Raw genomic sequence first — 24,306 nt, forward strand, 5'->3', positions numbered from 1 at the left:
TGGGTAGGGACCGTCGAATCGTGGAAGTCAACGAATGGCTACGCAGGTGGTGTCGGAGAGAAGGCTTTGGATTCTTTGACCATGGGATGGTGTTCCATGAAGGAGGAGTGCTGGGCAGAGACGGGCTCCATCTTACGAAGAGAGGGAAGAGCATCTTTGCCAGCAGGCTGGCTAACCTAGTGAGGAGGGCTTTAAACTAGGTTCACCGGGGGAAGGAGACCAAAGCCCTGAGGTAAGTGGGAAAGCGGGATACCGGGAGGAAGCACAGGCAGGAATGTCTGTGAGGGGAGGGCTCCTGCTTCATACTGGGAATGAGGGGCGATCAACAGGTTATCTCAAGTGCTTATATACAAATGCACAAAGCCTTGGAAACAAGCAGGGAGAACTGGAGGTCCTGGTGATGTCAAGGAACTATGACGTGATTGGAATAACAGAGACTTGGTGGGATAACTCACATGACTGGAGTACAGTCATGGATGGTTATAAACTGTTCAGGAAGGACAGGCAGGGCAGAAAAGGTGGGGGAGTAGCACTGTATGTAAGGGAGCAGTATGACTGCTGAGAGCTCCGGTACGAAACTGTGGAAAAACCTGAGTATCTCTGGATTAAGTTTAGAAGTGTGAGCAACAAGAGTGATGTAGTGGTGGGAGTCTGCTATAGACCACCGGACCAGGGGGATGAGGTGGATAGGCTTTCTTCCGGCAACTCACGGAAGCTACTAGATCGCATGCCCTGATTCTCATGGGTGACTTTAATTTTCCTGATATCTGCTGGGAGAGCAATACAGCGGTGCATAGACAATCCAGGAAGTTTTTGGAAAGCGTAGGGGACAATTTCCTGGCGCAAGTGCTAGGGGAGCCAACTAGGGGGGGCGCTTTTCTTGACCTGCTGCTCACAAGCCGGGTAGAATTAGTGGGGGAAGCAAAAGTGGATGGGAATCTGGGAGGCAGTGACCATGAGTTGGTTGAGTTCAGGATCCTGACGCAGGGAAGAAAGGTAAGCAGCAGGATACGGACCCTGGACTTCAGGAAAGCAGACTTCGACTCCCTCAGGGAACAGATGGCCAGGATCCCCTGGGGGACTAACATGAAGGGGAAGGGAGTCCAGGAGAGCTGGCTGTATTTCAAGGAATCCCTGTTGAGGTTACAGGGACAAACCATCCCGATGAGTCGAAAAAATAGTAAACATGGCAAGCGACCAGCTTGGCTTAATGGTGAAATCCTAGCGGATCTTAAACATAAAAAAGAAGCTTACAAGAAGTGGAAGGTTGGACATATGACCAGGGAAGAGTATAAAAATATTGCTCGGGCATGTAGGAAAGATATCAGGAGGGCCAAATCGCACCTGGAGCTGCAGCTAGCAAGAGATGTCAAGAGTAACAAGAAGGGTTTCTTCAGGTATGTTGGCAACAAGAAGAAAGCCAAGGAAAGTGTGGGCCCCTTACTGAATGAGGGAGGCAACCTAGTGACAGAGGATGTGGAAAAAGCTAATGTACTCAATGCTTTTTTTGCCTCTGTTTTCACTAACAAGGTCAGCTCCCAGACTGCTGCGCTGGGCATCACAAAATGGGGAAGAGATGGCCAGCCCTCTGTGGAGATAGAGGTGGTTAGGGACTATTTAGAAAAGCTGGACGTGCACAAGTCCATGGGGCCGGACGAGTTGCATCCGAGAGTGCTGAAGGAATTGGCGGCTGTGATTGCAGAGCCCTTGGCCATTATCTTTGAAAACTCGTGGCGAACGGGGGAAGTCCCGGATGACTGGAAAAAGGCTAATGTAGTGCCAATCTTTAAAAAAGGGAAGAAGGAGGATCCTGGGAACTACAGGCCAGTCAGCCTCACCTCAGTCCCTGGAAAAATCACGGAGCAGGTCCTCAAAGAATCAATCCTGAAGCACTTACATGAGAGGAAAGTGATCAGGAACAGTCAGCATGGATTCACCAAGGGAAGGTCGTGCCTGACTAATCTAATCGCCTTTTATGATGAGATTACTGGTTCTGTGGATGAAGGGAAAGCAGTGGATGTATTGTTTCTTGACTTTAGCAAAGCTTTTGACACGGTCTCCCACAGTATTCTTGTCAGCAAGTTAAGGAAGTATGGGCTGGATGAATGCACTATAAGGTGGGTAGAAAGCTGGCTAGATTGTCGGACTCAACGGGTAGTGATCAATGGCTCCATGTCTAGTTGGCAGCCGGTGTCAAGTGGAGTGCCCCAGGGGTCAGTCCTGGGGCCGGTTTTGTTCAATATCTTCATAAATGATCTGGAGGATGGTGTGGATTGCACTCTCAGCAAATTTGCGGATGATACTAAACTGGGAGGAGTGGTAGATACGCTGGAGGGGAGGGATAGGATACAGAAGGACCTAGACAAATTGGAGGATTGGGCCAAAAGAAATCTGATGAGGTTCAATAAGGAGAAGTGCAGGGTCCTACACTTAGGATGGAAGAATCCAATGCACCGCTACAGACTAGGGACCAAATGGCTAGGCAGCAGTTCTGCGGAAAAGGACCTAGGGGTGACAGTGGACGAGAAGCTGGATATGAGTCAGCAGTGTGCCCTTGTTGCCAAGAAGGCCAATGGCATTTTGGGATGTATAAGTAGGGGCATAGCGAGCAGATCGAGGGACGTGATCGTTCCCCTCTATTCGACACTGGTGAGGCCTCATCTGGAGTACTGTGTCCAGTTTTGGGCCCCACACTACAAGAAGGATGTGGATAAATTGGAGAGAGTCCAGCGAAGGGCAACAAAAATGATTAGGGGTCTAGAGCACATGACTTCTGAGGAGAGGCTGAGGGAGCTGGGATTGTTTAGTCTGCAGAAGAGAAGAATGAGGGGGGATTTGATAGCTGCTTTCAACTACCTGAAAGGGGGTTCCAAAGAGGATGGCTCTAGACTGTTCTCAATGGTAGCAGATGACAGAACGAGGAGTAATGGTCTCAAGTTGCAATGGGGGAGGTTTAGATTGGATATTAGGAAAAACTTTTTCACTAGGAGGGTGGTGAAACACTGGAATGCGTTACCTAGGGAGGTGGTAGAATCTCCTTCCTTAGAGGTTTTTAAGGTCAGGCTTGACAAAGCCCTGGCTGGGATGATTTAACTGGGAATTGGTCCTGCTTCGAGCAGGGAGTTGGACTAGATGACCTTCTGGGGTCCCTTCCAACCCTGATATTCTATGATTCTATGATTCTATGATTCTATGATGGGCATCTCAGCTACTTAAAGCCATGGACTAGAGGAGGGAAGCCCTTAACTGCAGAGTCTGCAGCTGCCTAGGGCCAGTGCTGAGGATTTAGAGGACCTAGTGCCGCCGTTGCTAGGTTCAAGCATGCTCAGCCTTGGAATTGCCACCCCTCCCTTGACTAGTAGCTGCAGCTATCTCAGGCTGGCCTCTGGCAATTGGCCCCATGGCTATAGTCAGAGAAGCTGCAGGTGGCTCTGTGACTATTGGGGGCCATAAAGCTAGAGCAGATAAAGAAACTGGAATTAACCTCAAGGAACAGAGGTCACCCATAGGAAAGGAATGTCAAGGGGAGCAGGGAAAGAGGAAGCAGGTCAGGCTTGCAGTGGGAGAATAGTCCCAGCTGGTTGGGGAGCATGTCCAAAGTAGAAAGGAAACAAGCATGGGCAGAGGTGGTGGTGACCAGGCAGTAGATTAGCATGCAGATGGGAGCAGAGGGAGAAAGGCTGTGTCTTCAGATTCCCAAGGGCTAAGTCCTCACTTTGGGGAAATGGTCTTTGCAAGAGGCTTGCTCCAATGGCAGGATGGGCGCTGGGGAGGGGATTAGTCAGAACTGACCAGGTATCTGCTGGCTTTGGAACTTTGAGCTGAGAGTGGGACCACACACAGTGACTGGTGACATGGGGTGGCACTGGAGACGTGGCTATTGAAGGTCTGAATGAGGAAGGAGATAAATCTGTGGGAGCTTCCCTGATCACTCTGAAAGATCTGCTCACTGTGGACACTGGTAAACCCACATGGTAGAGCTCAATGACAAGAACTGGGGGCTGAGGGAGCTATGTATGGCAATGCACATAGTCATGTTGAGGTGTGTGATCAAAATGAAAAATGTCTCTGAGATTCAGTACCAGGTACACTAGGGTACCAATGGCCCTGCCACACCAGGCCCATGCTCAGAGCCCACAATGATGACATAGGGGCCCACAAATATGTTTGGCACCAGGTCCCACAAAGGTTAATCTGCCCCTAAATCCAGATGCTGGGGGCTGTGGGTGAAGACCCAGCAGAGTGGCGGAGCGGCAGTGTGCTGGGCCCATAACCCAGAGGTTGGTGGATCGAAACCATCCTCTGCTAGGGATGCACTTGTTTCTTTTTGCTCTGGGCCTTCATGCGAGGCAGCGACCAGCAGAGCCCCAAGAGCCTAGGCCATGAGGCCAGAGGTGGCTGAGGCGGGGGCCTGCCAGGGAGCTCCCCGGCACCTCTGGCTGCCTGGGCTGAAGGCAAGAGGCCTGCGTGTGGTGAGGACTCCTGTCCTGGCCTGAGACAGCCGTGCTTCCTTGTCCCCTTCTCCCACCTGCACCAGCAGGTGGCTGCTGCAGGAGAACACGAGGGAGGCTCTCGGGATGCTGGCAGCTCTGGGCAGCTCTGTGTGGCTGTCAGGGGAAAGAGCCGAGGCTCCCAACTCGACCTGCCATTGACTCGCGTGGCTCTGCGCTCCATCAGCTGGGGCAGACCAGACTGCGGCCGGGACTCAGCATGGCCGCGCTTCCCTGATGAGCCAGGAGACACACTGTCATGAATATAAAGGGAAGGGTAAACCCCTTTAAAATCCCTCCTGGCTAGAGGAAAAATCCTCTCACCTCTAAAGGGTTAAGAAGCTAAAGGTAACCTCGCTGGCACCTGACCAAAATGACCAATGAGGAGACAAGAGACTTTCAAAAGCTGGGAGGAGGGAGAAAAACAAAGGGTCTGTGTCTGTCTGTGTGATGCTTTTGCCGGAGACAGAACAGGAATGGCGTCTTAGAACTTAGTAAGTAATCGAGCTAGCTATGTGTTAGATTATGATTTGTTTAAATGGCTGAGAGAAGAGCTGTGCTGAATAGAATGACTATTCCTGTCTGTGTGTCTTTTTTGTGACTTAAGGTTTTGCCTTGAGGGATTCTCTATGTTTTGAATCTAATTACCCTGTAAGGTATTTACCATCCTGATTTTACAGAGGTGATTCCTTTACTTCTATTAAAAGTCTTCTTGTAAGAAAACTGAATCCTTTTTCATTGTTCTAAGATCCAAGGGTTTGGGTCTGTGGTCACCTATGTAAATTTGTGAGGATTTTTACCAAGCCTTCCTCAGGAAGTGGGGTGCAAGGGTTGGGAGGATTTTGGGGGGAAAGACGTGTCCAAACCACGTTTCCCAGTAAACCCAGATAAAGTTTGGTGGTGGCAGTGGAAATCCAAGGGTAAAATAATTTTGTACCTTGGGGAAGTTTTAACCTAAGCTGGTAAAAGTAAGCTTAGGAGGTTTTCATGCAGGTCCCCACATCTGTGCCCTAGAGTTCAGAGTGGGGAAGGAACCTTGACAGCAGTGCATCCAGGAGCAACAGGGAGGGGCTGCTGCTGCTTTCCCCCCACCTACATCTCTGCCCAGGAGGCTGTCGAGCTGAGGCTGAGTGTTGGGGTGCATGAGGGGTTACAGGGTTTGGAGGCAGCTCTGGGCTGGGGGTTGGGGTGCAGGCTCTGGCTGGGAGGTGCTTACCATAGGTGGCTCCCAGTCAGGAGCTGGCTGCTGGCACGTCTGTGTGTGCGGCCCCTGGGAGGGAGGGGGGCAGCTGGTCTCCATTTTCTGCCCGCACCTACAACGTTGCCCCTACAGCTCCCATTGGCCAGTTCCAAGCCAATGGGAGCTGCGGGGACAGTTCTGGGGGCGGGGGCAGCACGTGGAGCTGCCTCACCCCCCCTCCCCACTTTCCCCATGGGCTCCAAAGATGTGCCAGCAGCCAGCCGGGTCTGGGAGGGGCCCGGGGCCACAGCAGGCAGGCAGCCTCTGAGCCCCGCTGCACTGCTGGACATTTAGCGGCCCAGAGATCGGGATCAACTGGCTGAGGCTCCAGGATCGACCAGTCGATCACAATCGACGGGTGGTGATCACTGTTATAAAGAGTAAACTGAAACGGCCAAGTGATGGTGCCAGAGGTTAAGAAATGAAAAGCCCCAAGATCCCTCACTCCTCATTGACTCTGAACAGGGATTTATTTCAAATCCCTTTAGTTCTGTGGCTGGTAAAATATAAGGACCAAGCGATTTCAAGAGATGTGATGCTGGGGTTGTGGATGCTGTAATCGTATCTCAGACTGAATAATGATTTTAGATCTGATGTAGAGCAGGTGCAGGAAGGAGCCGGGGTCACTATTCAAATTCTGAATTGCACAATTTTCCGAAGTTGGGAATGTTCAAAACCAATTCTAATGGGAAGATGAATGCAGAGCAGTTACACCGGAGGGGCCCAGACCTGCAGTGGGGGCACAGTGGAAATTAATAATGGGAAGATCATTTGTTAAATTAGTCTTCACTGACAAGATTTGTCTCTGTTTCTATTTCAAGTTATGGTGTTATTTAGAGGAATCCGTACATATTTTTACCGTAGTAATTAAACCCTTAACTTTATTTAATCAAGCCAAAAACTTAGTGTCACATTTTTTCCTCTGTCCTAGCAGGAATGAATTGAATTTTGTGACTTTCTCAAAAGTGCAGAGAGCTTAAATTTGGGGAATTCAGTCTCCATGTTTGTGAGTTGATCTTTTCCTCTCACAGGTCAGTGCCTGCATGGAAATCCTAAGAGGGATCTAAGGGCTGGTGCACGCTGGGCACTTAACTGGCAGAGCTACGTGTCTCAGGGTGTGAAAAATCCACACCCCCAAATCAATACAGTTAAGCTGACCTAAGCCCTGGTTAGATAGCGCTAAATAAAAGGAAGAATTGTTCTGTCCCTGTAGCTATTACAGGGATGGGAAAACCCCTCCAGTCAGCGTAGTGACTGTCTACCCAAGGTGCTAGAGAAGTGTCACGGCAACATTTTAAGTGTAGACAGCCAAAGAGACCAGCTCTGGCTCCAGTTCACACTGTGGATGCTCAGGCACTAAGACTACAGTAATAATAACAGCCCAGAGCTTCCGTAGTTGGCAGGATTTGAACCTGCGCGGGGCGACCCCAATGGATTTCTAGTCCATCGCCTTAACCACTCGGCCACAACTACTGGATGTACAGCTGCTCCACTACACTATGATTCAGTTCTCACAGAATTGTCACTTCAAATTGTTTGCTCAGACCAGCTCCCCCAGCACACTCACGGCTGGGCATTAGTGTAAGTGTGTCCATGGCTGAACAGCGAGAATTCCTGCCCATTTCCCTTCCGGCTGCAGCACGATGGGAGTGTGTTTGTGTTAACGAAATTACTGTAGATCATTGTTCATTCCCCACGTTGACAAGCAGACAGTCCCTTTCCTATTCAAATCTCCAGCACATCATTCCAATAGCAGGGGTCAGGTTTTCTCTGGGGCATGGAAACTTTTCATGGGATTGGTGCGTGAACTCAGCCTTGCATTCCATCCTTGATTTTTCATGGACTAACAACAGCAGCATAAAGAAAGAGCCGAGCCAATTTCTCCCCGACAGGGACGCAGGTGGCCACTTCCCTCTGTCTGACCATTGCCATTGCAGGAGAGAAGGGTTCACTGGAATTGAGTGCCCTGGCTCAGACAAGAGACACAGGGAGGTGTTGCTGTTCATGGATCTGTGCAAAGGAAATTGTGTCTCTGTGTGAAATTGAGGAGGGAAATGAAACATCCACATGGTGGCCCAATGCCCTACGGAATGTGGGTGAAGGGCTCAGGCTGAGAAATGATTTAACAGGGGTTTGTTTCAATTTATTGCCCTGATTAAAAACTATGGCTAAAAGGGGGCCATTGCTGTGAGTACTGGTACCTGTGTAGGACACCCCGGTGGGTGTCAAGTCCATGGCCTTAACTAGGGGTAGTCGATTCTTTTTATCAAGATCCAAATTTCTTGGTCAAGGTACAGTCAAGGTCTAGACTCCAGAGAAAACAATACACTGAGGTAATAAGAAGTATGTAAAAAGATTTTGCAGTCACTGTGGGCATAGCTATGATGTGTCGTGTTTCACTCTTTATATCTGGGGCCACCGCCTTTCCCTTTAGCCTTGCGGTTGACCAAGGGTAAAACGAAACATCTCTTCAGATACCAGGGAGTGTTTGTGTTCATTCCTGTGAGCTACACAGGGGTTTGATGTTGTTGCTTTCAATCCTCCGGCTCTGGTGGGATAAGGAACAATTCAGGCTGTCACTGAACTGAAGGTGGGAGATCATTTTTTGACTGGGAGAGGGACACCCCCTCTTAAAGGTATTTGTCTGGCTGGCAGCCCTGGTTCCGAGATCTCTCCTGAGGGAAGAAAGTTTCTATGCAAAATACCAAAACTTTTAAGGGAGAGGAGGGAAAGGTGATGGCCACACGATGGGGCCAGCATGAACCACAATGTGGTGCTTTCACGTGGGACAACTCTGAACATTGACTGATCTCTACTCCCTTGGATTTGAAGAGATGTTTACTTTTGGACTTGGGAAACTACAAGGCTGAAGCAATTATATCAGGGGTCTCAAACTCCCAGCCTCTGGGACATTTGTGGCCCGTGAACCTCCCGAAAGTGGCCTGCAGGGCTTTAGCAGTTTTGGCACCAGGTCTCTCCCTTGGCCCCACCTGCTGCCCCCAGACACTCCCCCCGCCCCCCGACTCCAGGGGCCCCGGCAGCGCAGCGGAGCTGAGTGGCGTCTTCCTGCTCACTCCAGTGGCTGCCAGCCCCTCCCTGTGGCCCCGGGGTGGGTGGGTGGGGGGCTGTGCCTGCATGTGCTGCCCCTCTCTGAGCCCCCCTGCAGCCAATGGGGCACTGTGGGGGTGATGCCTACGGCCAACAGGGACCGGAAGCTCCCCCCCACCTTGGAGCCCCAGGTAAGCACCGCACCTCCAACCCCCTCCCAGAGTCTGCATCCCCACCCCACATACCCCCCTCACATCCCCAACTCTCTCCCAGAGCCTGCATCACATCCCCCAGCCTCCAAACTCCCTCCCAGAGCCTGCACCCCCTTCCTCCGCACACCCCCCGAGCCTCCAAACTCCCTCCCAGAACCTGAACCCCCTTCCCACACACCCCCTCCCGACCCCAAACACCCTCCCAGAGCCTGCACCCCCACCCCCTCCTCCTGCACCCCCACCCCCTGCCCCAGTCTGGATCCTGCACCCAGGACCCGAACTGCATCCCAGAGCCTGCACCCCAGACCCCCCTCTCCCACCCAAACTGCCTCCCAGAGCCCAACCTCTCACCCCTTCTGCACCCAAAGTCCCTTCCAGATCCCGCACCCCAGTCGCCTACCCCAGACCTCTTCTCCCACCCAAACTCCCTCCCAGAGCCTTAGGCAGGTGGGGGGGTGGAGTTTTTTGGGGGGTGCAGTTTTGGGGAGTGGGTTCTGGGTGGCATAAATGACATTATTGGCCCACTGGGAGAATTTGAGGATTGGCACTGGCCCTAAGGTAAAGTGAGTTTGAGACCCTGCTTTAAGGGATTGGAGCAATGCTGGGGAGATGGAAGGGCACAGAGCTGGGGAGCAGTGTGTGCTCCAAGGAAAGTTGTTGTTGTGCTCTGGTGACACAGGGCGGGTATGGAGATCTTGTAAGCCATGGGGTTTGTGTAGAGATAAAGTTTACTAACCCCCAGGTTCAAAGCCGTTCCTGCTCTAGGCTATACAGGGCAGTCTTTATTGAGAGTGTAGCTCACTGGTTGAATAGTTGCTTACAGGGCAATGGGTTCCCAGTTCAAATCCAAGCGCTCCCTTTAAAAACTTTTTCAACTGAAAATCAATTTCCGGACCCATCTCCAGTGTGTTCAGGAGTCTGCTGAATGGGGATGCTTGAAATGAATATAAACACTCAGTAGTTCCCTTCGTGAATGTAGAAAACCCAGCAGAGCTGTCCCGCAGCTGAAATCCGCTCCAGTCCTCGCGTGTCCAAGAGGGACACTCTGTATTTGAGGCATGTGTGACACCTCTGGGACGATGACAGGTGAAAAAATGCTGGATTCAATGACAGCTGAGACCACAGGAGGGGAAGGTGAATGACAGCACCACACAGAGTCATAACACTCAGACCCGGGGCTTCACTGTCACTACCCCTGTGTTTGCCCTCATTTATATCCTAAGAAACACACCCTTCCCCCTCCCCCACACACTGTCACACCCAACCTTTTCTCCTGGAGCCCACCCAACCCTGCCCTACCCCTCTCCCACACACACACGGCATGGGACACAGCCTCTCCGTGACTCACCCAGGTCGGGACTTGCCTCTGCATCGCCCCAACAGGGGAGCAGAGAGCCTGAAGGGCCACAGGAGACAGATGGAGATCGGCCGCAATAGAAAAGTCTTCCCTTCGCTTCTTCAGAGTCTCGTTAACCTCACCCAGGAGAAGTTCCAGCACCGGGTGGGCTCAAAGCACCAACCTTTCCCTCAGCAGGAGAAGGTGGGAACCAGCTCAATCAGATAGAAGGAGGCTCCCCACCTCTGTTGGTGCTGTCCTGCAGCCTTTCCTATGGATTTGTTTTAATAATGCAACCCCTGCCAACACATCCATCCATGAACTAAAGAGACAAGCCCCTAAATGTGGGCTCCAGTGGTGCAATGGCTTAGTGCACAGGACTAATAGAGCAATGCTGCAGTTGTGAGTTCAAACCCCAGCTAGAGTACTGGTTTTCTGTAAGCAGATGGCTTCTGCCAATCATTTTGCCCTGCGGAAAATACAATTCCAGCCCAGCAGACACCGAGGTCCTTTCCTTTACCGAGTGCAGGGCAGATTCACACATCTACAAGGCTCCGCTCTCCACCAGCCGCCTGTGTCAGGAGGGGTCAAGCAGAGCCCAGAGCGCTGCCCATCCTGTGATTCTTCACCCCCTTACTCCCCTTCAATCTTTGCTCCCCAAATCACCTGTGTGCACAGCCTCCTGGCTGTGAGACTCAAACCCTGCCTGACTTCTGTATGTTGGTATGTTTTGTGTCTGTCGTGTTGATGTGCATGTGAGTCCTGGGTGATTTTTGTGAATGCCTTGCCCAGTTTTGTGTGCATGTGTGTATGATTTGAAGCACCTACACGAGAGGAAAGTGATCAGGAACAGTCAGCATGGATTCACCAAGGGTAGGTCATGCCTGACTAATCTAATCGCCTTCTATGATGAGATTACTGGTTATGTGGATGAAGGGAAAGCAGTGGATGTATTGTTTCTTGATTTTAGCAAAGCTTTTGACACGGTCTCCCACAGTATTCTTGTCAGCAAGTTAAAGAAGTATGGGCTGGATGAATGCACTATAAGGTGGGTAGAAAGTTGGCTAGATTGTCGGGCTTAACGGGTAGTGATCAATGGCTCCATGTCTAGTTGGCAGCTGGTGTCAAGTGGAGTGCCCCAAGGGTCGGTCCTGGGGCCGGTTTTGTTCAATATCTTCATAAATGATCTGGAGGATGGTGTGGATTGCACTCTCAGCAAATTTGTGGATGATACTAAACTGGGAGGAGTGGTAGATACGCTGGAGGGCAGGGTTAGGATACAGAGGGACCTAGACAGATTGGAGGATTGGGCCAAAAGAAATCTGATGAGGTTCAATAAGGAGAAGTGCAGGGTCCTACACTTAGGATGGAAGAACCCAATGCACAGCTACAGACTAGGGACCAAATGGCTAAGCAGCAGTTCTGCGGAAAAGGACCTAGAGGTTACAGTGGAAGAGGAGCTGGATATGAGTCAGCAGTGTCCCCTTGTTGCCAAGAAGGCCAATGGCATTTTGGGATGTATAAGTAGGGGCATAGCCAGCAGATTGAGGGACGTGATCGTTCCCTTCTATTCGACATTGGTGAGGCCTCATCTGGAGTACTATGTCCAGTTTTGGGCCCCACACTACAAGAAGGATGTGGATAAATTGGAGAGAGTCCAGCGAAGGGCAACAAAAATGATTAGGGGTCTGGAACACATGACTTATGAGGAGAGGCTGAGTGAACTGGGATTGTTTAGTCTGCGGAAGAGAAGAATGAGGGGGGATTTGATAGCTGCTTTCAACTACCTGAGAGGTGGTTCCAGAGAGGATGGTTCTAGACTATTCTCAGTGGTAGAAGAGGACAGGACAAGGTGTAATGGTCTCAAGTTGCAATGGGGGAGGTTTAGGTTGGATATTAGGAAAAACTTTTTCACTAGGAGGGTGGTGAAACACTGGAATGCGTTACCTAGGGAGGTGGTAGAATCTCCTTCCTTAGAAGTTTTTAAGGTCAGGCTTGACAAAGCCCTGGCTGGGATGATTTGATTGGGGATTGGTCCTGCTTTGAGCAGGGGGTTGGACTAGATGACCTCCTGAGGTCCCTTCCAACCCTGGTATTCTATGATTCTATGATTCTATGATTTTTGCATGCATATTGTTTTTTGCTTAGTATTCTTTTGGTATGTGGATTTTGTGTTTTCTTGTTGTGTGCTTTTTCTGTGTTTTTTTGGTGTGGATTTGTTCTTTGTATGTTTTGAGTGGCTTTCCCTTATGTGTGTATGGCTTTGTGCGTGTGTGTGTGTGTGTGTGGTTTTTGTTTATGTCTGTGTGGGCCTGTGCACTGTGTGATTTTCTCTTTCTCTCTGTGTGTTTGTCTCTCTGTTTGTATCTTCATGTGTAAATTCACTGTAACTTTTCAAAATATCCACAGCTTTGCCAATTTTCACCAGGAATTTTTCTCCATTAACCAATTCTCACTTGTTCCCTACCACTTGGTGACCATTGCCCCAGGGCACTGTCACGCTCAGGGTCCTGATTTCCCATTGACCTTTCCCCTTTCTATTGAGACTGGGAACTAGCCAACCAAAAAACCCCACAAAGTTTTAGTAAAGGACCAACAGTCCCCTTACACAAGCCAGCCCCGTGAGGGTCACTGATGGCCAGAGAAGGCAGCAGAAGCTGGTCCCATGGTGTAATGGTCAGCACTCAGGACTCTGAATCCTGCAAGCTGAGTTCAAATCGCAGTGGGACCTTGTGGTAAATCCCCGGAGCTCAAACTCCCCACCTTCCCTGTCTCTGGCTGTGCAAGAGTGAGTTGTTTACCTTCTACTGGGTGACTCCTGCCCTCTGGAGCCAGGTTTTTGGGTGGGATGGCTGCAATGGGTTGGGGCTCTAGAACTGGCTACTGATGCCTGCAGTCCTGTGGTTTGACCTGGTGGTTGGGATTCTCGCCGCTTCACCTGATGCCCACAAGTTTGTACTTGCTGCCACACTTTTCCTCTTTCCCACATGGCACCTGAAGAAAGGAGTGCCAGGGCCATGCTGTAGGCATATTTTGTATAGGCATATTTTTAATATTTGTAATTTGAAATAATTGTAATTCTGCAATATTGATTTGCAGCTCTCCATAGCTGCTTACAGTGTCTGTGTTAAAGCTTGCAAACTGTCAATTGACTCTAAGTACCTTGTAAGCCATTAATTAACTCTAAGCGATGCTTTGTAATTGACATGGGCACCTTACAACACAAACCGCTCAATTGACACTACTCTCTCTGAAAAAAGAAAAGGAGGACCTGTGGCACCTTAGAGACTAATAAATTTATTTGAGCATAGGCTTTCTTCAGCTACAGCTCACTTCATCCGATGCAGTGAGCTGTAGCTCATGAAAGCTTATGCTCAAATAAATTGGTTAGTCTCTAAGGTGCCACAAGTCCTCCTGTTCTTTTTGCAGATACAGACTGGATACTCTCTCTGAGTTGATACTTTTGCTTGCTTGTAATTGAGATTGACGCTTGTCAAGGTTCCTTCCCCACTCTGAATGCTAGGGTACAGATGTGGGGACCTGCATGAGAACCTCCTAAGCTTACTTTTACCAGCTTAGGTTAAAACTTCCCCAAGGTACAAACTATTTTACCTTTTGCCCTTGGACTTTCGCTGCCACCACCAAACGTCTAACACCAGTTATTGGGAAAGAGTTTCTTTGGAAACGTCTTTCCCCCCAAAATCCTCCCAAATCTTACCCCCTTTTTTCTGGGGAAGGTTTGATAAAAATCCTCACCAATTTGCATAGGTGACCACAGACCCAAACCCTTGAATCTTAAGAACAATGAAAAAGCATTCAGTTTCTTAAAAGAAGAATTTTAATAGAAGAAAAAGTAAAAAGAATCACCTCTGTAAAATCAGGATGGTAAATACCTTACAGGGTAATTAGACTCAAAACATAGAGAATCCCTCTAGGCAAAACCTTAAGTTACAAAAAGACACAAAAACAGGAATATCCATTCCATTCAGCACAGCTTATTTTCTCAGCCATTTAAAGAAATCAGAATCTAACGCATAGCTAGCTAGATTACTTACTAAGTTCAAAGACTCCATTCCTGTTCTGTCCCCGGCAAAAGCATCACACAGGCAGACCCAGACCCTTTGTTTCTCCCCCCCTCCAGCTTTGAAAGTATCTTGTCTCCTCATTGGTCATTTTAGTCAGGTGCCAGCGAGGTTATCCTAGCTTCTTAACCCTTTACAGGTGAAAGGGTTTTTCCTCTGGCCAGGAGGGATTTTAAAGGGGTTTACCCTTCCCTTTATATTTATGACAAAGCTTATGAACGCAAACCACTCAATTGACTTGACTTGCTCAATTGGTTCTGCTCAATTGACTCTACTCTGTAAACCGATACTTTGTAATGGAGATTGGCACTTTTTGTAACAACAACCGCGGAAAGCCCTTAACTGGCGCGGCTGGCATAGGACTAAATTCCTATAAAAATGAACTCTGAGAACTGAGAACTTTCAGTCTCTGGTTCTGCCACCACCCTCCAGGAGCATTGGATGCGCATCTGACACGGACTTGGCTCCATTCTTGTGTCCAGGCCACCTGGCCAGTGCTCTGTCACGGGCAACGTCTAGGCTGGTCACTATAACCTCTATGCAGAACTTGTATGACTCAATGTATGAATGTATCTGTAGATAAGTAAGGAATATGTAGTGACATAGCTGTGTGTGTTTTCTATATTTTTATTATATTTACAATAAATGTGGCATTTTGCCTTGTCCCTTTTACAAGATCCTGTTAGTCTTATTTTATTAGTATAACACAGACACCCTCCCCCAGCTCTCCCTGCACCCTGGGCTCACACCTGGGTGTCTCCCGAATCCTTGGCATTGTCCAGCATGTTTCCCTCCACAGAAGTCACCTGGCCTCATCTTAGATGCCATCTTCATATTGTTCTTCTCCATCCCAAAGCTCCTGCTCTGCTTCCCAGACCTATCTGTCCTCAGCTCCGCAGGCAGAGGGGAAGGGGCACCGTGGGAATCACACACGCCCCATTCCAGACACCCCATCGCATCCACAGGGCTCCCAAACCAGGACACCAGGCCCCACCCCAAGGGAGCAAAAAGCCTTTGTGAGCCCAGCACAGACGAGACAGGAAAAGATTAACACCCACACCCAGCTGTGACGGTGCTGCCTGTGAGAGCCAGCTGAGGTCACTCAATCAGGGTAAACTGCAAACAGACCACGGCAGACAAACCCCAAACACTGGTGGATATTCCAATAGTTAGATTTACCCAGCCAGCCCAAAAGAGCTGCTTTAGCACCTCCCTGGTTACTCAGAAGTCCAAATAATGCAGTTCCCTTAAGGTGCCCAGCCTCAGGCCTCCATCCAGACACACATGTCAAGCATATGATGATCAATTCTGAAAATCTTCTTTCATCACACAAAAGAAAACGTTCTCCTGACCCCAAAGGACCAAGCCCCAGACCCAGGTCAAATGAGAACTCAGATCTTTCCCCAAATACACGCTTACAGTCAATTCTTGTTAACTAACTAAAATTTATTAAAAAAGAAAAGAGAGAGAATTGGTTAAAAGATCAATACACAGACAGACTTGAGTTCAATTCTTGAGGTTCAGACCCACAGCAGAGATGAGCTTGTAGTCGCCAAAAGTCCTTTTAGAAATAGTCCACAGGTTACAGTCCAATGTCCATATTCAGGGTGACTCCAGTCAATGACTGGGGATCTCAGTCCTTATGGCTCAGGGTTTCCCCCTCTTGAAACCCAAAGCAGATCTGAGATGAAGAAGGATCATGTCCCAAGGTTTTTATACATTTCCTGTCTGAGAAAACAATTGGCTTAACTTTCCTTCTTCCAAAGATCATGGCAACTAGCACAGGATAATTTATCCATTAAATAGTTCAGATACAGGTGATCACAACCTTCAAAGAGACATAGACAATAATACTATGTCACTCAAGAGTCTTCCTAAATGTTAATATTCCTTTTTTGATCTTTGAATCAAAGCTCTGGCCCTAGACAAGACTTGTTTGCTTACATCACAAGACCTGAGCTACTCTACTCTACTCTTCTACCTCTAACAATGCAGACTTGCATTTCAAAGCTCTATTCAATTACATCTCTCCCTACCCAGTCTTTAAAGTTCAGGGGAGGAGGAGGTCGGGGGCGGGGTGCTGAGGATGGTGGGGAGAGGAGGAGGAAGTTGGGGGAGGGACGCTGAGTGTGGCGGGGGTAGGAGGAGGTTGGGGGAGGGGTGCTGAGGACAGGGGGAGGAGGAGGTCAGGGGCAGGGTGCTGAGAATGGGGGAGGAGGGAGGAGGTTGAGTGCGGGGCACTGAGGATGGGGAGGGGTTTGGTAGCAGGGGGGTTGTGGGGCGCAGGCTCCAGGAGGGGTTTTGGGGTGGGAGGGATTGGGGTGGGAGGGCGGGGCAGTCAGAGGTTTGGGGTGCAGCCGGGCGGCGCTTGGCTTAGGTGGATCCCGGTTGGCAGCTCTGCGGGACTCAGGCTGGCCCCACACTTAGGGGGTGACTCCAGATTCACCCCGAGGCAGCTGATCCTAATCTGGCCAGAGGCCCCAACTCTGTGGGTGCTCTGGGGCTGGAGCACCAGGGGGAAGAAGAGGGGTGCTCAGCACCAACTGGGGTGACCAAGGGACCAAGGGAGCCCAGCTAGCCTAGGGCTGGTTGGGGCAGGGTGGTTTACGGGGGGAAGCCCCAACAGGAGACAGGGGAAGCCAGGACAACAGGGTGGGGTGGCAAGTGGTGGCCAGACTCTCGCCACCAGGGTCTAGTCTAGCTCAGGCTCCAGCTCAACTTCCTCCCTGCACCACTGGCCCTCAGTCCACTTCTGCCACCAGGTCAACCCGGGAAGTAAGGCAGGAATGGGGTGAGGCAGCAAGTCAAGCTGAGCAAGGCAGGCAAAAGTGCACCTTGCCTTCATGGGCCTCTCACAACGACGTCCTTTCTGTGTGCCAAGGCTGACAAAATATCCCGGACAGAGCAGCAGCAGGCCAAAGGGGAGCCATGCAGCTGCTGAAGTAGCTCAGTTGGGAGAGCGTTAGACTGAAGATCTAAAGGTCCCTGGTTCAATCCTGGGCTTTGGCAGGTCCTTTGCTCCCTCTTTGGTGCAGAGGTGGCTTGTTTTCTGGAGCACAGCAGCACCTTTCCCTGCTACAGTGTCCAGTCCAAAATATCAGCCCCCCGGTGCAAAAGTGCTATCTTAGGATGTAAACAGGAGGCTTCCAGCACTGGGACACCTGACAGAGAGCTCAGTGGGGGGTGTAACAGCTGCTGACTCTGAAGGTCCTGAGCTAAATCCACTTGCAGGTGGAAGTGTTTCAATTTATTTCACTGACAATGAGTAAGGTGACGATTTAATCACAGGTATTTTTCATAAAAGTCACCGGCAGCTCCCCGCCCCACCCCTGGCCCCAGCTCACCTCTGCCTCTGCCTCCTCCCCTGAACGCGCTGCCCCGCTCTGCTTCTCCGACCCCCCCACCCCGGCTTCCCTCGAATCAGCTGTTCGCGCGGGAAGCCGGGGGGCTGAGAAGCAGGCGGCAGCTTCGCGCTCAGGCCCAGGGAGGCGGAGGTGAGCTGGGGTGGGGGGGCGCAAGGAGGGCCGCCCGTGCCACAGCAGGTAACGTGGGGGGGGCGTGCAGGGGAACTGCTCCTCATCCCAGCTCACCTCCACCTCCCTGGGCCTAAGTATGAAGCCACGGCCTGCTTCTCAGCCCTCCCTGGCTTCCTGCCGAACAGCTGATTCACAGGGAGCAGGGGGAGGCAGAGAAGCAGAGCGGGGCGGTGCATTCAGGGGCGGAGGCAGAGCGGAGGTGAACTGGGGGTGGGGCGGGGAGCTGCCGGTGGGTGCTCTGCACCCACCAAATTCTCCCCGTGGGTGCTCCAGCCCTGGCGCACCCACGGAGTCGGTGCCTAAGGCACCACTTTTGATGTGATCAGTGGGGGGAGCGGCCGCTCCCCCTGCTCCCCCCCAGCTATGCTCCCCCACCCCGAGGAGCCAGAGAGACCTGCCGGATGCTTCCTGGGAGCTGCCCCAGGTAAGCCCTGCCGGGACTCCCCACCTCGCCCCCAGGCAGGTCCCTCTGGCTCTTAGGGGTGGGGTGGGCTCCCTCTACAGTGGCCCACAAGACCCTCCTGCCTGGTTCTGGGGGAGACAGGGGAGGGGGATGGATGGGGCAAGGGTCCTGGGGGGGCATCAAGGAATGCAGGGGGATTGGATGGGGCAGGAGTCCTGGGGGGTGGGGGTGGGCAACGACCCCCTCATGGGGTGAGGAGGGAACCCGTTGTTAAGATTTTGGCAGCTCATCACTGGATACACCCCAAGACTGGTGGCTAATCCCCCATAGGATATTTCAAACCAGCAACAAAAGCAAACTTCTGTTTCACCACACTGGCTAACAAGAAGTTATGAAAGCAGTTTCCTCCGGCATTCCAGTTCTTGTATTACCACCGAAAACACTAGACTTAGAGATGAGTGGTCCTTTAAAACCAATCTCTTCAAATAAAAGGTTCTTCTGATCCCAAAGGACCAGCCACACACCCAGGTCAATATATAACTTAGATCTTACCCACAAATCATGCTGTTGCCAATCCTTTAGTATCTACAATCTAAAAGTTTATTCATAAAAGGAAAGAAAGAAAGGTGAGAGTTAAAATTGAATAGAGGAATCAAATTCATACAGGAATTGCAAAGTTCTTGGTTCAGGCTTTGTAGCAGTGATTAAATAAACTGCTGGCTTAAGTCAAGTCTCTGGCTGCTTCCAAATCATTGGAAGGACCTCAGTCCCTTTGTTAGAATGCTCCCATATGGATAGTCCATATTCCAGAGGTTTCAGCAGGAAAGAGGCAAAATGAAGGGGTTTCCAGGGCCTTTTATATCTTCTGCCATGTGGTGGGAAACCCATTGTTTCAAACAAAGCCCTCAGCACAGCTAGTGAAAATTACAGGTGACAAGATAGTGTTTGGAGTCACGTGGGCAAGTCACATGTTCACACATGAAGCTAGGATAACCTCGCTGGCACCTGACCAAAATGACCAATGAGGAGACAAGATGCTTTCAAAAGCTGGGGGGAGGGAAAAACAAAGGGTCTGTCTGTATGATGCTTTTGCCGGGGACAGAACAGGAATGCAGTCTTAGAACTTAGTCAGTAATAGAGCTAGATATGCGTTAGATTATGATTTCTTTAAATGGCTGAGAAAATAAGATGTGCTGAATAGAATGGATATTCCTGTCTGTGTGTCTTTTTGTAACTTAAGGTTTTGCATAGAGGGATACTCTATGTTTTGAATCTAATTACCCTGTAATGTATTTACCAGCCTGATTTTACAGAGGTGATTCTTTTTATTGTTAGTTCTTTTTTACTGTTACTTCTATTAAAATTCTTCTTTTCAAGAACTGAATGCTTTTTTTCATTGTTCTTAAGATCCAAGGGTTTGGGTCTGTGGTCACCTATGCAAATTGGTGAGGATTTTTACCAAACCTTCCCCAGGAAGTGGCGTGCAAGGGTTGGGAGGATTTTGGGGGAAAAGACATTTCCAAACTACGTCTTTTCAGGAACCCAGATAAAGTTTGGTGGTGGCAGTGGAAGTCCAAGGGCAAAGGGTAAAATAGTTTGTACGTTGGGGAAGTTTTAACCTAAGCTGGTAAAAATAAGCTTAGGAGGTTTTCATGCAGGTCCCCACATCTGTACCCTAGAGTTCAGAGTGGGGAAGGAATCTTGACAGCTCAAATGAAGAATAGGGAGCAACTTTCTTGGCAGCAGCACTGCTGAGAAGGATCTGGGAGTTGTGGTGGATCCGAACCTCAACATGAGTCAGTAATGTGATGCTCTTGCAAAAAAAGCAAATGCAATTTTAGGTTGCATTAACAGAGGCATAGCATGGAAGTCACGGGAGGTGATCATACCGCTCTGCTTGGTGCTGGTTAGGCCTCAGCTGGAGTATTGTGTCCAGTTTTGGTCACCAATGTATAGAAAGGATGTAGAGAAACTGGAAGGGATCCAGAGACAAGCCACAAAGATGATCAAAGGGATGGAATGCAAGCCATGTGAGCAAAGGCTGAAGGAACGGGGTATATTTAGTTTGGAAAAGAGGAGAAGAAGGGGGGACATGATAGCAGTTTTTAGATACTTGAAAGGCTGCCATAAAAAAGATAGAGATAAGTTGTTCTCCCTTGCCACAGAGAGCAGGACAGGAAGCAATGGGTCCAAACTACAGCCCAGCAGATTCAGATTAAATCTCAGAGGAAACTCCCTAACTGTCAGACTAGTAGGACAATGGCACAGATGCATACAGAGGTTGTGGAAGCTCCTTCGCTGGAGGTTTCCAAAGGGAGGCTGGCACCATCTGTCTTGGATGATTTAGACACAACAAATCCTGCATTTTGGCAGGGGTCAGACTAGATGATCCTTGCGGTGCCTTCTAACCCTATGATTCTATGATCTCTTCAGCAGGGGTGCATGATGGGGGTCTGGGTCTGTTTGGGGGTACAAGGGGGCTCTATGGGGTGCATGGCAGGGCATCAAGGATCTGTGGGGATTGGGACACAGGGTGGGGAATCTGGGGTCCTTTTTGGGCTGCAAGAGGAGCTAGGGTCTACAGGGGATCTGGAGGCCTTAGGGATTCAGGATAGGGGGTCTGGGTTCTGCCTGTGGGGCCTAGGAGCTGGAATGCAAGTTGGCAGGGCTGGGGCTGGGGGCTCAGGAGATCTAGGATCAGTTTGTGGGGCCCAGGATGTGTGTGACATCCTATTAGAACCTGCATTTTACAAAACTGTAAACCGGGCTCCTGGGGCTGATTCCCCTTTTGCCAGTAACGGATTTACCATGGCGCCACCGGCGCCGGGCCCATGCTCCGAAGGGACCCCAGCCAGCCGCTCTTCTTTGCCCTCTGCCCTCTCCGGCATGGCAGGCTCTCCCAGCAACCAAGCTCCCCCAACCCCTGCCTCTTCCCCCAGCTTGCTACTTCCCTCCCTCTCCCTGCCGCCCATCAGCTGTCTGCCAGAGCCAGGGAGGGGGGAGAGGGGAAGAGGCAGGGGCGGGGCCTTGGGAAAGGGGGTGGAATTGAGGCCCCCCTCCAGCCCCCTGCCATGAGCCGCTCAGGAGAGCTGGGAGCACCCCCACGACCCCAGCGCACCCCCCAGGCCTCTGCCCTGACTCCTGAACCCCCCCCACACACCCAGCCCCCTGCCTTGACTCCTGCACCCCCCACAAACACCCTCAGCCCCCTGCCCTGACTCCTGTACCCCCCACAACCCCAGCCCTGACTCCTGCACCTCCCTCACACACACCCAGTTTCTAGTCCTGACTCCTGCACCCCTCCACACATCCCCACCCTCACCCCGAGCACCAAACGGGAGCTCCTGCACCCTCCCCCCCCACATACCAACCTGCACCCCTCACACCAAATGGGAGCTGCCCCAAGTAAGCGCTCCACACCCCCAACCCTGAGCCCCCTCCCTCATTCTACCTCCTGTTCAAACCCTGAACCCCAACCCCCAGCCTTCTCCTTCACACCCAGCCCTGTGCTCAGTGCACCCCCACCCTCAGCTCAGTGCAGAGCAAGATGAAAAGAATGGGCTAGAACCAGGGCGAAGGTAGGTACCCACTCTATGTGGGCAGGAGTGGGGGGGGGAATCCTATTTACCCCCTCCCCAGCCCTGCTGTGCTTGCAGTTTACCCCCAGCCCCTCTCTTGCTCCAGGGACCAATCCTAGCTCCTGCCCCACTGTGCTTTTGCCCTCAGACCCTGCCTTGCTCCAGTCAACAGGGACTAATACTCCCCCCATCCCCTGCTGTGCTCATCTTGCACCTGTCCCCTGCCTCACTCCAGCTGGGGACCAATCCTTCCCCCCGCCCTGCATGCCCAACTGTCAGGGTGGATAAAAATCAATGACTTTTTAAAAAAAATCAAATAATCTGATTTTTTTAATTTAAATTGGATTTTTGAGGAAAAATATCTAAAGATAGTTTTAATTGAGGTACATTATATCTCATCATGATATAGGGATTATAAAGTTTAATTCTATAGTATGAAACAATTGATTCATGTCATGTTTAAGAAAAGTTTTGTGAATGAGTTCCAATAGTTCATGGATTAGGGACCCAATCTTCTGGGGTTCCACAGGCTTCTGTATAGATTATTTAGGTTAATTTTTCTATCTACCCAATGGGACTCAGTGTTCAGACTGGAAGATACCATCAGAGATGCTTAGTTTTGCAGTTCTCAAACTGTGGATTTGTGGTCCAGAGGTAACATGCTTGTTAACAGGAAAAAGGTTTTAAATAAATAATATAGAGAGGTGAGAAATAACAGACCTCAACTCTATTGTCCCTCTGCAAATTTGTGGACACAGGGTCAACCCCTTACCTCTCTTTAAAAGTGAAAAGTTTCAAAGAGTTCAATGAATAGAAGATTGTTGGGGGAGGAAGAGATCTGGACAAGGAAAAGAAGTCCGGACATAAATGTGAGAAGTGAGGGACACATGCTTTTTGTTAAACTATTATGTTTGCTGTTGAAGAAAAATATCCAGAATACTTCACGTTGTTGTTTTAGTTAAATAAAACAATTTAAATATCTGTCTGATGATGTTCTCCTCCTAATACAGCCTGGCAAGAAAATCCTCCAAATATTATTAATGATTATCATGTTGAACTGGAGAGAGTTCACCTCCCAATAACTTCCTAAATATCTGCGTCAGTTACCTTTGGTAAATGAAATAACCAAACGCTCATTCATGTTGTGACATAGCTGTAAAACTCATCTGAAAAGTTTTCAAAATAAATCACGGTTTAAAAATCTATAGTGTTTCCCTTCTAAAAACCTATATCAATCTCTGAGTTGTGAAGAATATGTATTAAGGTTATAACAACCAACAAGAATGCACTTTTATGTAGAAAACCATGATTAAATGGAGCCTTCCTGATGAGTGATTTAAATCAAATCCACCCTGCCCGCTGTGCTCTTGCCCCGGCCTCTTCATTCTCCAGGGGGGGCCCACAAATATGTTTGGATCCAGGCCCACAAAAGGTTAATCCAGCCCTGCCTTTTGCCCTGTCAGGAAGGAAACAGCGGGACTCATCCCAGAGTGGGAAGGAAGCCTCCATTCCCCCCGTCAGCCCCATGGGGCCTGTCCAGCTCTGCTCAGACTCCCCAAAGCAGAGCCAGCAGAAATGAAACTGACAGAGGCTCAGAACCACCAGGCGCTGTCAGGCAGGAAGCAGCCATTTACCAGCTGTGATGGGCGCAGCAGGGTCTGTCCAACAGCTGATCCCGCCCTTGATTCCCAGCCCTGTTCCCCAGTGCCCCCTCCCCCTCCCCCAAGACACTCAGCTCCCCCTGCTGGCTGCTGAAAACCTCCCTCTGTATTAAATGTGCAGAGGGCCCAGAATGTCCAAGGCTCCTTGTTAATCCCCCTCCCTGCCAGTCCCCCATGCACAGGCTTTGAATCTCACTCACCTGCCAGCCCCTTTGTGCCAAGCATGGCCCCCTGAAACTCCCCACTGCACAGGGGTCCTCCCATGCCTGTGGCATAAGGGGCCTGCTCCCAGCCACGGGGTACTGCATGGACCCTGGCTGACACTGGGTGGCCCCTCACGCTGGGTGCTACACCAGCCCTGACTGAGATCGGGCCACCCCTAATGTGCCGGGTGCTGCACAGCCCCCAGACGAGGTCAGGGGATTTCCCATTTTGCACCAGGTGCTGCACAGCCACCAGGTAAGGCAGGTTTTATTCAATATCTTCATAAATGATCTGGAGGATGGTGTGGATTGCACCTGCAGCAAGTTTGCAGATGACACTAAACTGGGAGGAGAGGTAGATACACTGGAGGGTAGGGATAGGATACAGAGGGACCTAGACAAGTTAGAGGATTGGGCCAAAAGAAATCTGATGAGGTTCAACAAGGACAAGTGCAGAGTCCTGCACTTAAGATGGAAGAATCCCATGCACCGCTACAGACTGGGGACAAATGGCTCG

The 24,306-nt window shown here is 50.3% G+C and overlaps 2 non-coding genes across 2 annotated transcripts; one reads left to right on the plus strand and one right to left on the minus strand.

The window, feature by feature from the left end:
• Positions 1-7,121: 7,121 nt before the first annotated feature.
• On the minus strand, positions 7,122-7,203 carry TRNAS-AGA (transfer RNA serine (anticodon AGA)). Its single transcript has one exon. It is a non-coding gene; the product is annotated as a tRNA-Ser (tRNA).
• A 10,141-nt stretch (positions 7,204-17,344) lies between these two features.
• Positions 17,345-17,417, plus strand: TRNAF-GAA (transfer RNA phenylalanine (anticodon GAA)). The gene has a single exon. It is a non-coding gene; the product is annotated as a tRNA-Phe (tRNA).
• Positions 17,418-24,306: the final 6,889 nt, after the last annotated feature.

The sequence above is a fragment of the Natator depressus genome, chromosome 22 (assembly GCF_965152275.1).
Source record: "Natator depressus isolate rNatDep1 chromosome 22, rNatDep2.hap1, whole genome shotgun sequence".
NCBI classification, from domain to species: Eukaryota; Metazoa; Chordata; order Testudines; family Cheloniidae; genus Natator; species Natator depressus.